This window comes from Narcine bancroftii, chromosome 10, assembly GCF_036971445.1.
Source record: "Narcine bancroftii isolate sNarBan1 chromosome 10, sNarBan1.hap1, whole genome shotgun sequence".
Lineage (NCBI taxonomy): Eukaryota > Metazoa > Chordata > Chondrichthyes > Torpediniformes > Narcinidae > Narcine > Narcine bancroftii.
The window spans coordinates 1-16,018 of record NC_091478.1 but is presented as its reverse complement, the minus strand read 5'-3'; positions in this window follow the sequence as shown (position 1 = coordinate 16,018).

The following is a 16,018-nucleotide window of genomic DNA, read 5'->3' as shown; positions in this document are numbered from 1 at the left end:
ATGGAGATGTGGGGGGGCTTTTCGTCATGGTGGGGAGCTGGCTGATGGAGGACCGACCTCAGTTTTCTTCAGGCTGACTTCCAGGCCAAACATTTTGGCAGTTTCCGCAAAACAGGACGTCAAGCGCTGAAGAGCTGGCTCTGAATGGGCAACTAAAGCGGCATCGTCTGCAAAGAGTAGTTCACGGACAAGTTGCTCTTGTGTCTTGGTGTGAGCTTAATATTACTCGGTAAAAATAACATGAAGGCCTGTGAAAATTACGTACCCCAATCCAAAATTGTCTAACTTTAGCACATTGCCAAGTTGAATGCAAAAATGTTCCAATCTCAGGTCCACATCGAAAACATTAATCCGATACGGCAGGATTTAATCTATTTGATTTTTGTGGAGTCAAATAGAACTGATGTAAAAAATTATATTGAACCAACTTATATCTTAGTCATATTATTTACACAAATCCATCCAATCCTTTTCGCTTATTTGAGAATTTAAATCTATTTCCCATCTTCATCTAGATTTATTCACTCCAGTTTTGGGGGCCTTAGATTGAAGCAAGTTATACAGTACTGAAATAAATTTATTTCCAGTAGGATAACAAATCAGTAATTCTAATTCACTTTGATTAAGTAACATCAAAGTAAGACCTACTTTTACAGATAAAAAAGCTTTAACTTGGTAATAACAAGATAATTCTTTCAAAGATTTCAATCTCACATCCTCAAAACTAATTTTCTTAATACCCTTCCATCTCCAAATCTTCCAGAATTGGTTGTCTATTGAAAAAGGAAAATGCCTATTTCAATATTAAACCTTTCATGCCAATTTCATTATCAACTCAATCAAATGTTTCAAAATAGATGATTCCCCACTTCCAAATAAAGCTTAGGATTCCATTTGTAAATAAAATCTTGGGGATCCGTATTCCCTATTGCATTAAATTCAACAGAAACCCAAGATGGAATATCATCTAAATTATACAATATATTTATAAATCTCAATTGAGCTGCTTTTTAAAATTCTTAAAATGAGGAAGACACAAACCACAACCACCCCCACCCCACCCCCACCAACTCATATTTCCAAGTCAATTTTTCCAAAGAAACCCTGGGCATTTTATCTTTACATAATTTCCGAACCGCCATATTTAAATCCTGACAATGCAATTTGTTGAGCTCCTTGTTTATAAACTAACGGTTGAAATACATCTGACATAAAATTCTTTCCCTGATCTGATTTCATTTCTTGAGGCAAACCAAACCAATTGAAAAAATTTTTCTCGAGCCCCAGACACAGTTTTTGCTTTAATGTTCCCAAGTGGTATGGCTTCTGTACACCTGGAAACATCCAAGCTAACTCATCAAGAATACAGGTACAATATTTTACCTCAGTAATTTAATTTACTAAGACATTTTTATATACGAGAAATATTAAATTAATATTAAAGGTTAACACAACTCCGTGACATATCTGAATAGTCAAGGTATTAAAGGTGAGTGGGAGAATGGATCAGTTCATGATGGAATGGACACAATGGGCCAAAAGGCCTACTTCTGCTCCTGTATCTTATTGTCTCATATTTTACAAAGCACAGATGTTTTTTTCAACCCCAATTTTTAAATCACAGTTTTGGCTTTTGAAATGAAAATTGCACACATTTTTGCACAGCAAAGATGTCGGTTTTGACCCAAAAACAGGACATAGTTTGAAAAATACAACTTTTGTCCCTTTTTAGCAAAACACTCCATACTTTCCTTCAAAACACAACCTTCAGTTTTTGTTTATTAGAACCACCACTTCTCCCAAAACAACCATTGTACACAAATTCTCCAAAACACCACAACCATTCCTTAATTGGGCAACACTTCTCCTAAATATTGGCAACATTTATGCTGGCATTGCTCGGACGCCCTAATCAGAGTGACCCACAGTCGCCAGGAGTGGGTGCTGCCACGCGAGCCATCATCCAAGTAAATGGCTCGCGAGACTATCTTGTGACTTGAAGTCAAGCTGGTGTAAATACGATCAATAACTCTCTCTCTGTTTTGTGCAAAGAATCTTGTATATAAGAACGAAAGAGAGTTGGAGTGTGGTTTGGTGAAACTCTGTGTCCTTCATTAATTCTCTGAGTCAACTCAAAGTGGGAGTTCGATTCCTCATCTACGTGTGCAGCCCAGACAGTTTGGGCACAGTTACACCAGGTGTACACATTGCCCAAAGCCTTTGGGATCAGCATTGTGGTGCACACAATAATCACGTCAAATAGGATGGAGTGATTAAACACCTTCAATGACCAAAAACCTGAGCATTACTGATACACGACTGGGCCAGGTTCCATGAACAGAAGCAAGAGGGGGCAAGTCCGGGAAATCCAGGGTGGAGCTAAGGGAGAGGTTGGAGAAGGTCAGGTAGATATGGACTGGCCAGTCCATACATCTATATCAAAGCCTTTCACCACTTCTTTGAGATAAAACCCAACGAGGTGATGTGGCGACACAGAGCACATACTGTACTTTATGACATACATAGTTCATAGTGTCCATCACAAGTTCAGCCTGTCGGGTGGTCTTGTGATCCTCTGTGGCTTCCGAGGCACTGGGCCCTCCCAATTTTGTGCCAGCTCCCCTTCTCGCTTCAGTCTGTGTACGGACCTGAATCATTAACTGACCATCTCTCTCCATGGACACTGCCTAACCAGCTGAGTTCCTCCAGCTTCATTCTTTATTCCTCATTCTGGTGGTCCTTCACCTAAAGGCAGAATAGGCTCACGGGGAGAAACTGCCTCCTGCTCCTACTTTGTTCTGTGTTGGGGAAAACCTATTCTAAATCCTCGTTCACTCCTTGAGGTGATCGGTCCTTGGCATCTGTTGGCCCTTGTACAGAACAAAGGCCACTTTTCTGCCTCTCACCCTGAAAGGACTCAGTTCAACCTTGTGCCATTTGGGGGATTAGCATTGGGGGAGTGGGTTTGTTGGGGGATAAGGGATAAGTTAAAGGTTATCTGCCCTCTCATTTCAACTGAATCCACACAGACCTGCATCATTCTGTGTCGTATTAAGCCCTGACCACACAAATCCCCCCATTCACTTTCCAATTTGATGAAGGGTGCAGAATATTAGCTGGATTTGTTCTGATAATTCTGATGAAGACATCATCACACAGATTTTGCTAGGAAGCTAGGAGAGAGAGTGACCAAGGACATTTCAGACAGGAATCAATTCTCAACTCCTCGACTGAGTCTCATATCCTAATGCCTGCCTCATCTCTAAAACAATAGTGCGAATTGACTACAGCTGGAGCCACTTTCAGCTGCATTCTACGTCAAGAATCAGTCTGCAGAAGCAGAAACAGCCCTATGGAATGTTCTTTCAGATGGCAGCCTGAAAGGGACAGCTGCAGGAGAGGCGCCTCAGAGCGCACTCCAGTTCCTGTCAGCGCAGGACATCAGGGCAGGTGCGGCTTGCACAGGATGTTGGGGCAGGGGAGGCTGTCAGGCAGCAGTGATGTATGGTGTCGGGCGCGGTGATGGGGGCTCTCGGGTGAGGTGAATGGGGCTGTCGGACGCGGGAAGGGTGGGTTGTCGGGCACGAGGAGGGGGGCTGTCAGGCGCGGGGATTTGGGTCCCTGGCTGATTATCATTAGGCGGCTGCATTCAGGGTCCTCGGGGAAATTGCTCAGACACGGAGATCATACCTCCCGAAGGAAGATTGGTAAGTACTCCTCCGAGCCGCATCAGGCTCTTTCACATGGCCTCCTTACAGCCGCATTCGGGTAGAATATGTGACTTTACATCGGGGGTATTCTGGCCACCTGAAGGAGGCTCATCAGGCCTGATCCAAAGGCTGCAATAAGCCTTCAGCACCACTCAGTCCAAGAATGGAAGTTTCTGCTTTGAACTGTTAGCCACCATTGTCAACTTCAAGAATTAAAAATTCCTATGAAATTAGACATTTACATGTGTAAATTGGAAACCAGAAATCAGACAGGCAGAGAATGATTACCAATGTGTACTGTGAGCAACCCTTCCAGATTTCTTTTGAAATTTTAATTATAATGGGCACATGAGATTAAATTGCCAACAACAAATCCTTTCTATGTCTTGAGGAAGAGGATGTGCAAAATGTAAAGCAGAAGCTGTACTAATACCTTCCAAGAAATGTTATCCAATTTGTTGGCAGGAAAATGTCTTAAAAGCTCTACCATGTGACTGTGTTCTTTAACTGCCCTTCATACATTGATAGTGAGGTGAGTCTGTTCACCCACCACTGGTACCCCTCATTCCTGCTGGCATGACTCAATAAAGACTGTGTTTTAGAGTTTGTGCTTTGTTACTGTACCTTTTTGTACCTTGACAGGAAATCGACTTCAACAAGGGTGAGAAAAAAAAAAAACACTCAAACCCCTTACATGGTGACAGATTTGAACCTGGGTCACTGTCACTAAGAACATTCTTCCAAACATGCCAAGATCAAAATTCAATTGATTGTCATGGTATAAAGTGCAATATTACACAAAATTCACTTCATTCAGTCATAAAGCAGACAGAGTCACATCAGCAGGAAGTTAGACATAGTGTTCCTTGCAGTCAAGAAGAAAAGAGAATTCCCTGAGTCCCCTACAGCCCCCAAACCCAGCCCTTGCCCACAAACACCCAGACCCCTGCCCCCAAAATCCAGCTCAAACCATCAAATGCAGTCGCCTTGTTTAGAAAAGGTAATGGGGAGAATCTTGGGAATTATAGACCAGTATAGGATCTATGAGCATTTGCAGAAGTACAGACTTCTCAGGTACAGTCAGCATGGCTTTGTGATGGGAAGGTCATGCCTCGTGAGTCTAAATGAGTTTTATTTGAGTGGGGTAACAAAGGAAATGAATGAGGGTCGTGTGGTAGATGTGGTCTACATGGATTTTAGCAAGAATTTGACGAGACTCATCAGAAAGCAATTTGGCAAAGGATCAGGGTAACTTTGGCTGTGGATAAAAAATTGTCTTGTTGGAAGAAAGCAGAGAGGAGTGGAGTGCCACAAGGATCTGTTCTGGGACCCCTGCTCTTGATGATTTTTATAAATGACCTGGATGAAGAGGCAGAAGATGGGTCAGTAAGTCTGCAGATGATGTGAAGGTTGGAGGAGTTGTGGATGAAGCTGAAGGTTGTCGAAGGATAACGATTTCAATCCAGGTAAGTGTGAGGTGATGCATTTTGGAAGGACAAACCAGAAGGCTGGGTATAAGGTTACCAGTCGGTTACATGAGTGAGGATAAACAGAGGGACTTTGGGGTTCAGATCCAAACATCCCTCAAGGTTGCCGCTCAGGTTGATAGGATAGTTATGAAGGCCAATGGGATGATGAGCTTCATTAAACTTTTCTACGTGGTCGTGCGTGAAAGTGAGGCCATTTTGGCAAGAGAGCGCAGAAAAATTAACCACGATCACAGCAGTGACCTCCACGTGAGACCTGGAGCAATCTGTTCATTGAAACAAGCGACAACTTGACCAAATATCTAATCTCATTTATAAAAATAGCACTGGCCTTCGCGAAGAGATGTATCACGATCAACTGGATGTCCGATAGCACGCTGGGCTGTGGAAATGAACTGCAGTTACCTACGGAAAAAAAAAATCACATAAACATGACCCTTTGGTAAAGGTCTGTCAGCTGTACCTCGACCACATAGGGACCCAGACACTAATATAAATGAACAATAAAAGGAGTTAAAAGTAACCATTATATAGACCAAAACAAAGTTAACCCAACTGGACTCATCTACTTGTAATCTCTGAAAATGTGGAAATAAAAACAAACTGCAATAGAGAGAGAAAAAATTCAAAGTGCAAAAGGGAGACTCTTTAAATGAGTCCCTGAATGTGTGTTGAGTCTCGTGGTGAAGGGGTAGCAGCTGTTCCTGAACCTGGCTATACCTCTATCCTGATGGGAGCATTGAGAACAGAGCGGGTAATGTGGATCCTTGATTTCTGCTGCTCTCTGACAGCAGCGCTCCCTGCAAATGTTCTCAATGGTGGAGGGTTTTTACCTGAGATGTCCAGGGCGGTGTCCAAACTTTTGCAGAGCTTTTTGCTCAGGGGTATTGGTGTCACAAGACAATAGCTCAAACCTACTAAAAACTGAACCTTTCCCCCCTCACACCCGTAACCCACTATTTTTCTTGCATCAATGTGCCTGTCCAAATGTTAAAGGTCCCTATTATTCCAGACTCCACTATCCTGCCCGGCCATGCGCTCCAGGCATCCGCAGCCTTGTGGGTCCCCGGCCCCGTCCACTTCCCCACACAGCCTTCTGGGTCCCCGTCGCCCCTCAGCATTCTGGGTCCACGTCTCCGTCCCCCCTTAGCCTTCTGGGTCCCAGACCCGTCCCCCCTAAGCCTTTTAGGTCCCCGTCTCCCCTCAGCCTTCTGGGTCCCCGACCCCCCCTCAGCCTTCTGGGTCCACGTCCCCCCTCAGCCTTCTGGGTCCCCGTCCACCCTCAGCCTTCTGGGTCCCCGTCCCCGTCCACCCTCAGCCTTCCGGGTCCCGGTCCCCGTCCCACCTCAGCGTTATGGGTCCCTGTCCCCCCCTCAGCCTTCTGGGACCCCGTCCCCGTCCCCCTCAGCCTTCTGGGTATCCGTCCCCCCTCAGCCTTCTGGGTCCCCTTCCCCGTCAGCCTTCTGGGTCCCCGTCCCCGTCCCCCTCAGCCTTCTGGGTCCCCGTCCCCCCTCAGCCTTCTGGGTCCCCGTCCCCCCTCAGCCTTCTGGGTCCCCGTCCCCCCTCAGCCTTCTGGGTCCCCGTCCCCCCTCAGCCTTCTGGGTCCCCGTCCCCCCTCAGCCTTCTGGGTCCCCGTCCCCCCTCAGCCTTCTGGGTCCCCGTCCCCCCTCAGCCTTCTGGGTCCCCGTCCGCCCTCAGCCTTCTGGGTCCCCGTCCCCCCTCAGCCTTCTGGGTCCCCGTCCCCCCTCAGCCTTCTGGGTCCCCGTCCCCCCTCAGCCTTCTGGGTCCCCGTCCCCCCTCAGCCTTCTGGGTCCCCGTCCCCCCTCAGCCTTCAGGGTCCCCGACCCCCCTCAGCCTTCTGAGTCCCCCCTCAGCCTTCTGGGTCCCCGTCTCCCCTCAGCCTTCTGGGTCCCCGTCCCTGACCCCCCTCAGCCTTCTGGATCCCAGTCCCCGTCCCACCTCAGCCTCATAGGTCCCAGTCCCCCCTCAGCCTTCTGGGTCCCCGTCCCCCCTCAGCCTTCTGGGTCCCCGTCCCCCCTCAGCCTTCTGGGTCCCCGTCCCCCCTCAGCCTTCTGGGTCCCCGTCCCCCCTCACCCTTCTGAGTCCCCGTCCCCCCTCACCCTTCTGGGTCCCCGTCCCCCCTCACCCTTCTGGGTCCCCATCCCCCCTCAGCCATCTAGGTCCCCGTCTCCGTCCCACCTCAGCCTTCTGGGTCCCCGTCCCCCCTCAGCCTTCTGGGACCTCGTCCCCCCTCAGCCTTCTTGGACCCCGTCCCCCCTCAGCCTTCTGGGTCACCGTCCCCCTCTGCCTTCTGGGTCCACGTCCCCCCTCAGCCTTTTGGGTCCCCGTCCCCCCTCAGCCTTCTGGATCCCCGTCCACCCTCAGTCTTCTGGGTCCCCGTCCCCCCTCAGCCTTCTGGGTCGCCATCCCCCCTCAGCCTTCTGGGTCCACGTCCCCCCTCAGCCTTTTGGTTCCCCGTCCCCCCTCAGCCTTCTGGGTCCCAGTCCACCCTCAGTCTTCTGGGTTCCCGTCCGCCCTCAGCCTTCTGGGTCCCTGTCCATCCTCAGCCTTCTGGGTCCCCGTCCCCGTACCCCCTCAGCCTTCTGGGTCCCCGTCCCCCCTCAGCCTTCTGGGTCCCCGTCCCTCCTCAGCCTTGTGGGCCCCCGTCCCCCCTCAGCCTTCTGGGTCGCCGTACCCGTCCCTCCTCTGCCTTCTGGGTCCCCGTCCCTTCACAGCCTTCTGGGTCCCCGTCCCTCCTCAGCCTTCTGGGTCCCCGTCCCTCCTCAGCCTTCGGGGTCCCCGCCCCCCTCAGCCTTCGGGGTCCCCGCCCCCCTCAGCCTTCGGGGTCCACGTCCCCCCTCAGCGTTCGCGGTCCCCGTCCCCCCTAAGCCTTCTGGATCCCCGTCCCCCTCAGCCTTCTGGGTCCCCGTCCCCCTCAGCCTTCTGGGTCCCCGTCCCCCTCAGCCTTCTGGGTCCCCGTCCTTCCTCAGCCTTCTGGGTCCCCGTCCCTCCTCAACCTTCTGGGTCCCCATCCCCGTCCCTCCTCAGCCTTCTGGGTCCCCGTCCCTCCTCAGCCTTCTGGGTCCCCGTCCCCGTCCCTCCTCAGCCTTCTGGGTCCCCGTCCCCGTCCCTCCTCAGCCTTCTGGGTCCCCGTCCCCGTCCCTCCTCAGCCTTCTGGGTCCCCGTCCCTCCTCAGCCTTCTGGGTCCCCGTCCCTCCTCAGCCTTCTGGGTCCCCGTCCCTCCTCAGCCTTCTGGGTCCCCGTCCCTCCTCAGCCTTCTGGGTCCCCGTCCCCCCTCAGCCTTCTGGGTCCCCGTCACCCCTCAGCGTTCGCGGTCCCCGTCCCCCCTCAGCTTTCTGGTTCCCCGTCCCCCTCAGCCTTCTGGGTCCCCGTCCCCCTCAGCCTTCTGGGTCCCCGTCCCCGTCCCTCCTCAGCCTTCTGGGTCCCCGTCCCTCCTCAGCCTTCGGGGTCCCCGCCCCCCTCAGCCTTCGGGGTCCCCACCCCCCTCAGCCTTCGGGGTCCACGTCCCCCCTCAGCGTTCGCGGTCCCCGTCCCCCCTCAGCCTTCTGGATCCCCGTCCCCCTCAGCCTTCTGGGTCCCCGTCCCCCTCAGCCTTCTGGGTCCCCGTCCCCCTCAGCCTTCTGGGTCCCCGTCCCCCTCAGCCTTCTGGGTCCCCGTCCCTCCTCAGCCTTCTGGGTCCCCGTCCCTCCTCAACCTTCTGGGTCCCCGTCCCTCCTCAGCCTTCTGGGTCCCCGTCCCCGTCCCTCCTCAGCCTTCTGGGTCCCCGTCCCTCCTCAGCCTTCTGGGTCCCCGTTCCCCCTCAGCCTTCTGGGTCCCCGTCCCTCCTCAGCCTTCTGGGTCCCCGTCCCCGTCCCTCCTCAGCCTTCTGGGTCCCCGTCCCCATCCCTCCTCAGCCTTCTGGGTCCCCGTCCCCGTCCCTCCTCAGCCTTCTGGGTCCCCGTCCCTCCTCAGCCTTCTGGGTCCCGGTCCCTCCTCAGCCTTTTGGGTCCCCGTCCCCGTCCCTCCTCAGCCTTCTGGGTCCCCGTCCCTCCTCAGCCTTCTGGGTCCCCGTCCCCCCTCAGCGTTCGCGGTCCCCGTCCCCCCTCAGCTTTCTGGTTCCCCGTCCCCCTCAGCCTTCTGGGTCCCCGTACCCCTCAGCCTTCTGGGTCCCCGTCCCTCCTCAGCCTTCTGGGTCCCCGTCCCCGTCCCTCCTCAGCCTTCTGGGTCCCCGTCCCCGTCCCTCCTCAGCCCTCTGGGTCCCCGTCCCCGTCCCTCCTCAGCCTTCTGGGTCCCCGTCCCTCCTCAGCCTTCTGGGTCCCCGTCCCTCCTCAGCCTTCTGGGTCCCCGTCCCTCCTCAGCCTTCTGGGTCCCCGTCCCCGTCCCTCCTCAGCCTTCTGGGTCCCCGTCCCTCCTCAGCCTTCTGGGTCCCCGTCCCCGTCCCTCCTGAGCCTTCTGGGTCCCCGTCCCCGTCCCTCCTCAGCCTTCTGGGTCCCCGTCCCTCCTCAGCCTTCTGGGTCCCCGTCCCCGTCCCTCCTCAGCCTTCTGGGTCCCCGTCCCCCCTCAGCTTTCTGGGTCCCCGTCCCCACTCAGCCTTCTGGGTCCCCGACCCCCCTCAGCCTCGCGGGCCCCGGACCCCCGTCAGCCTCGCGGCCCCCGACCCCCCCCTCAGCCTCGAGGGCCCCGACCCCCCCTTAAGCCTCGCGGGCCCCGACCCCCCCTTAAGCCTCGCGGGCCCCGACCCCCCCCTCAGCCTCGCGGGCCCCGCCCCCCCCTCAGCCTCGGGGGCCCCGCCCCCCCTTCAGCCTCTCGGGCCCCGACCCCCCCTCTCAGCCTCGCGGGCCCCGACCCCCCATTCAGACTCGCGGGCCCCGACCCCCCCCCCTTCAGCCTCTCGGGCCCCGACCCCCCCCTCTGCCTCGCGGGCCCCGACCCCCCCCCTCAGCCTCACGGTCCCCGAACCCCCCTCAGTCTCACGGTCCCCGAACCCCCCTCAGCCTCACGGTCCCCGAACCCCCCTCAGCCTCGCAGGCCCCGACCCCCCCCTCAGCCTCACGGTCCCCGAACCCCCCTCAGCCTCACGGTCCCCGAACCCCCCTCAGCCTCACGGTCCCCGACCCCCCTCAGCCTCGCGGGCCCCGACTACCACACACCCGAATGTCACCCCGACCCAAACTCCCTCACGGTTCCCCGGCCCCACCTCACAACCATCTCCCCGCCCGTTCCCCTCCGAGCTCCGGCCGCCCCGGACCCAAAGGGCGACCCGTGGAAACTCCCTCCTCCCTGGTGTCGCTCCCAAAATGCCCCGATTCCCGCCCGTGAAGCACCGACACGAACCTCTCCCGCTCGCGACCAACTGCTCCAAAGGCGGGAAAGATCAACAACATGGCGGCCGCTAGGGGTCGCTCTCGCGAGAGCTTGAGCCACCCCTCCACGGGATCTCTTGCCAGCCCAGTCCCACTGGGGAAGGGGCCGAGAGCTGCCTCGGGCCTCCAGTCCATCTCCCCTTCAGGCTGCACATTTCCACACCAGGTCCTGCCCCACATTCCCCCCCAAGAGTCCAGTCCATCCCACCTCCACCACCTTGGCCCAAAGCTCATTCCACGTTCCCACCCCCCTCTGAGGGAAGAAAATCCCCCTTCAATCTCAATCCATGTCCTCCTCTTTGAATCTCTCCCACTCTCCTTGGAAACAGCCTGTCCCCATGGACACGATCCGTCCCCCCTCACAATTTTCAAATCTTCCTCAATCTTCTACGCTCCAGGGAATAAAGTCCCAGCCTGTCCAACCTTCCCCTGGAACTCAAACCCCGAAAGCCAGACCACCTTCTTGTCACTCTCCTCGACGCGCTGTCTCATTCCTATCCTTCCTCTCCTCCGGCCACCCAAACGGCACACAATGTTCCCAAGTTGGCCTCACCCATGCCTCGTCCAACTTCCTCGTGGCCTCCCACCTCCTGCACTCAATCCTCTCATTTCTGAAGGCCAAAATACCAGAGGCTTTCTTCACTCCCCCCCACCCCCCCATCTCTATAAGGGACTCCACTTTCGGGCAGTTCTGTACCACAGTTCCTCAATCCCTTTGTTTGACAACACTCCTCAATGGTCTGCCATTTAACATTCAAACTCTTACGTTTTAAGAATCAATTGCAGAGATCCATGGATGTGGGAAGTCAGGAGGGTTAGGGACTGGGTGCAGGTCGATGAAACTGGCAGAATGATATTTCACCATGGACGAGAAGGGCCGAAGGGTCCCTTTTCTTTGCTGTGGGGTTTCTAGGGTAGAGTTCACACCATTCTCAGGAAGGAGGATGAGCAGACAGATGTCATGGTCCACGGGTAGGAAAGGTGATGAGATCCTGCCAGGAGAGATGAGGGAGTTAAGTGCACAACCAAGGGGTCTCTCTCTGTCAGTCTGTGTGTGTCTCTATCTCTCTGTGTCTCCCTCTCTCTCTGTCTGTGTCTCTCTGTCTGTGTCTCTGTCTGTCTGTGTCTCTCTCTCTGTCTGTGTCTCTCTCTCTGTCTGTGTCTCTCTCTCTATCTGTGTCTCTCTTTGTGGCACTCTGTGTCTCTCTGTGTGTGTCTCTCTCTCTGTCTCTCTCTCGCTGTCAGTGTCTCTCTCTCTGTCTGTATGTGTCTCTCTGTGTGTCTGTGTCTGTATATCTGTCTCTCTGTGTCTGTGTGTGAGTGTGTCTGTCTGTCTGGGTATGTGTGTGTGTCTCTCTCTGTCTGTGTCTCTGTATCTGTATCTGTGTGTGTGTGTCTCTCTCTGTCTGTATGTGTCTCTCTGTGTGTCTGTGTCTGTATATCTGTCTCTCTGTGTCTGTGTGTGAGTGTGTCTGTCTGTCTGGGTATGTGTGTGTGTCTCTCTCTGTCTGTGTCTCTGTATCTGTATCTGTGTGTGTGTGTCTCTCTCTGTCTGTTTGTGTGTCTTTCTCTCTCTGTGTCTCTGTGTGTGTCACTGTCTGTGTGTGTCTCTCTTTCTGTCTCTCCCTCTGTGTCTCAATGTGTGACTCTCTCTGTGTCTGTATGTGTGTGTGTCTCTCTCTCTCTGTCTGTGTGTGTGTCTCTCTGTGTCGTGTGTGTGTGTTGTCTCTCTGTGTCGTGTGTGTGTGTGTCTCTCTCTGTCTCTATGTGTGTCTCTCTGTCTCTGTGTATCTCTCTCTCCATCTGTGTGTGTCTCTCTGTCTCTCTCTCGCTGTCAGAGTCTCTCTCTGTCCCTGTGTGTGTCTGTGTGTGTGTGTGTGTGTGTGTGTGTGTGTGTGTGTGTGTGTGTCTGTCTGTCTGGGTATGTGTGTCGCTCTCTATCAGTGTCTCTAATATTTGCTTATTCATTACCCACCATTATCCATCCCGACTGGTGGTGCGCGCTTTGTTCCCCAAGGCGTCCGTATTGGCTGTCCATGGACCATCTCTGCCCCAACGCATTCCTCGGTGTCACCTGCATTAAAATCAAGGTGGCATCAGCACCTTTTTGGGCACTTTTAGCCGTATTTCCTCAGTTCTTCTGGCCAGTTTTGTGTTTCGTTCACACATTCCTGCTGCCTGGGGTTCACGGCACTCGTGGAAAATCGCCAGTTCCTGAAACAATTCTTCATTTATCTTATTTGTAACATTTTTACATTTAATTTAACATATGCATTAAAAAACTTAAATTTCTTATTTGAAAATAAGATGAAATTAATGCATAGTGATTTAAAAAGTAACCCCTCCCACAGCTGCCCAATAGAAAACAATAAAGAGAGGAAACATCTAGATAGCATTCATAAAAATTGAGCAAAACTCTCAAATAAATTCTTGCTTTTCTTGGTTTTAGGAGTCAGAAAGTTCGTGTTGGGTGATTACAACTTAATTCCTACAATTGGTAAATACACATCCCAAATCTTCAAAAGAGAAATTCAAATTTGTTCCGTGAATTCAATGTAATTTTTTCAAGTGGGATACAACGGCCTATTTCAGTGTGGCTCTCGACCCATTCCCAAATACGCATCGGACTTCCAAGTTACTGCCACACATTTTAACCCTATAACAATTACAGCACAGAAACAGGTCATTTGGCCCTTCTTGTCTGCACTGAACGAAATACTCTCCTCTCGTACCACCTCTCAGCATTACCCTCCCCTCCAATTTTCCCTGAAATGACAAAATGGACCCTGCCGCCACTACTTTTCCCGGAAGCTCACTCCACTCAGCCACCACTCTGAGTAAAGAAGTTCCCCCTCATGTTACTTCCAAACTTTTACCTCCTGTTTCAATCCCTGCTCCCCGCAATGAAAAAAGTCTCTCCACATCAACTCGTTCTATCCTCCAAGTAATTTTAAAGACTTCGATCAAATCCCCTCTCAACCATCTACAATCCAAAGAATAAAGACGTCATTTGCTCAATCTTTCTTTGTAATCTAGTTGCTGATATCCAGGTAACATTGACGTAAATCTTCTCTGCACCCTCTCTACTTTATTGATAGCTTTCCTCTCATTTGGTGACCAGAACTGAACACAGTACTCACAAAAGAGCTTCACCAATATCTTGTCTAATCTCAACCTCACTGCCCGACTCCTGTATTCTATGCGATGGTTGATCAAGGCCAGCTATTTGAACAGATTCTTTTCGAGGTACTCTCTGATTACCCTCCAATAATTAACCTATCACTGTCAGGCTCACCTGGTTGGCTTTTGAAGCCGTTTTTAAACAAAGGAACATTAGATTATATCCATTCCTCTGGCACCTCACCCGTGGATAAACAGGTTTTAAATATTTCTGTCAGAGCCCTGGCAATTTCTACTCTTCTTTCCCTCAAGGCCAAGGGAATATCATGTCAGACCACCATCCACCATCAGACAAAAATTAGCCGACACAAGATGAAGGCAGGACAGTAGTCCCACCTCTCCAGCACGAGTCATGGATCAAGTGAGCACTGACTGCAAGAAGTTTCTACATCCTCTTGGTGTCTGTGTGGATTTCCTCCCACACTCCACAGCTCAAGGGGGCCGTAAGTTCATTGGCGAATTGGGAAGCTCAAGACCATGGGGTGGAAGTGCACATTCTGGTCCTGGGGGCATCAATTCAATTCAACTGCACGGATGAACCTTTGGCCACGACCTGATCTTTTTCTGGTTTCAAACTCATTATTTTTGAAAATTGTATGTGCACCTCTAATGCAGCACGACTGCTGCTAAACAGGCTTCATGATACATATCCATGACAAGAACTCGGGAGAATCTGATTTAGTTACTAGACTTTTGAACAGAACAGTGTCTGGACATTTTATCCCTAAACTGAAACTTTATAGACATACAGAACAAAAAGAGGGCAAAACAAGCTTGTGTCTCACCAATACCACAATTCACGGACACTTTTTAAGTTCTCAAGGGTGGCAGAAAACACAAAGAACAGACAAACTCCTTCCACACTGTCACTTTGAGAGCTTTGGACTCACCATGCTATAAATATTGCCAAGCCATCACTCTCTCTCCAAATCAATGACCCAAAGTCCTGGCTGAGCAATAGATTTGAGACATTTTACCCGCTATGTAGCAATCAGGCACAAGGAAAATTGCTCCTTCCATTGTGAAGTATTTAGGAATCTCAGACCACAAACAACCTTCACCCCGAAAAACAAGCAATTCTCCACAATAAAACTAGGTTTCCTTCCTGTCTGCAAGCATCTGCTCTCTTGAGTCTGAATGGCACAACTGGGGAAACCGTTTCAAATCCATGACCTGAAACAGCATATTCTCTTCCCCTAATTGGAGCTGTCTTGCAATTGGCCACCACTGCCCGAGCAAGAATGAACTGAGAGATCTCACACTTGCTCCTTCACAGGTGAGACCTCCCTGTTCATTGGAGCTCCATATTATCCATCTTGCTCTATTTTGTTAACCTTAATCAAGTCTCCTCTCATTCTCCAACACTCCCATGAAAAATAAAATTCATGTATCCTGTAGTTCGCGAGTCCGGACACCAGGTGGTGGTATTATACCTCTCTCTCTCTATCTCTCTCTCTCCCTAGCTTCATGCATGCAGTACTCGGTGTGAACAGGCGGTGGCAGCACTTCACAGCCCTTGCAATCTGCAGCTTGGACAGGAGATGGTTGGTTTGTACCTTGTGGGCTCTTGCACCAAGATTGAAGATTTGGAGATTTCCCATTGATTGGCAGAGAACATACACGACATCACATCCAACCCTGAGATTCCCTTTTTCCTATGGACACGACCGAATTCCCACGAATGGATTAGGTAATCAATGTTCCCGGGTACACGTCCTATAGAAAAGACAGAAAGTTGGGAAGAGGGGGTGGGGTAGCTCTGTTGGTAAGAAATGAAATTCAGGCGTTTGAAAGGAAAGACATTGAAACAGGTGGGTAGAGTCTGTTTGGATAGAATTAAGAAATTGTAAAGGCATGAGGACCATAATGGGGGTCATTTACAGGCCTCCGAAAAGTAGCTCAGATATCGGTGGCAGTATAAATCAGGAATTAAGAGTGGCATGTCAAAGTGGTAGCAATACGGTAGTTATGGGGGACTTCAACATGAAGGTGGACTGGGATAATCAGACGGGGGCAGGAACACAAGAGAGTGAGTTTATTGAATGTCTACGAGATACTTTCTTGGAGCAGCTAGTGGAGGAACATACCAGGGGGAAGTCGATTCTGGACTTGGTGCTGTGCAGCGACGCAGAGTTAATAAGTGACCTCGATGTAGGGGAGCCATAGGGAATAGTGAGCATGGTATGGTTACTTTTGAGCTGCAATTAGAAAGGGAAAAGGAAAGGAAGTCGGAAGCATCTGTACTGCAGTTAAATAAAGGGGATTATGCAGCTATGAG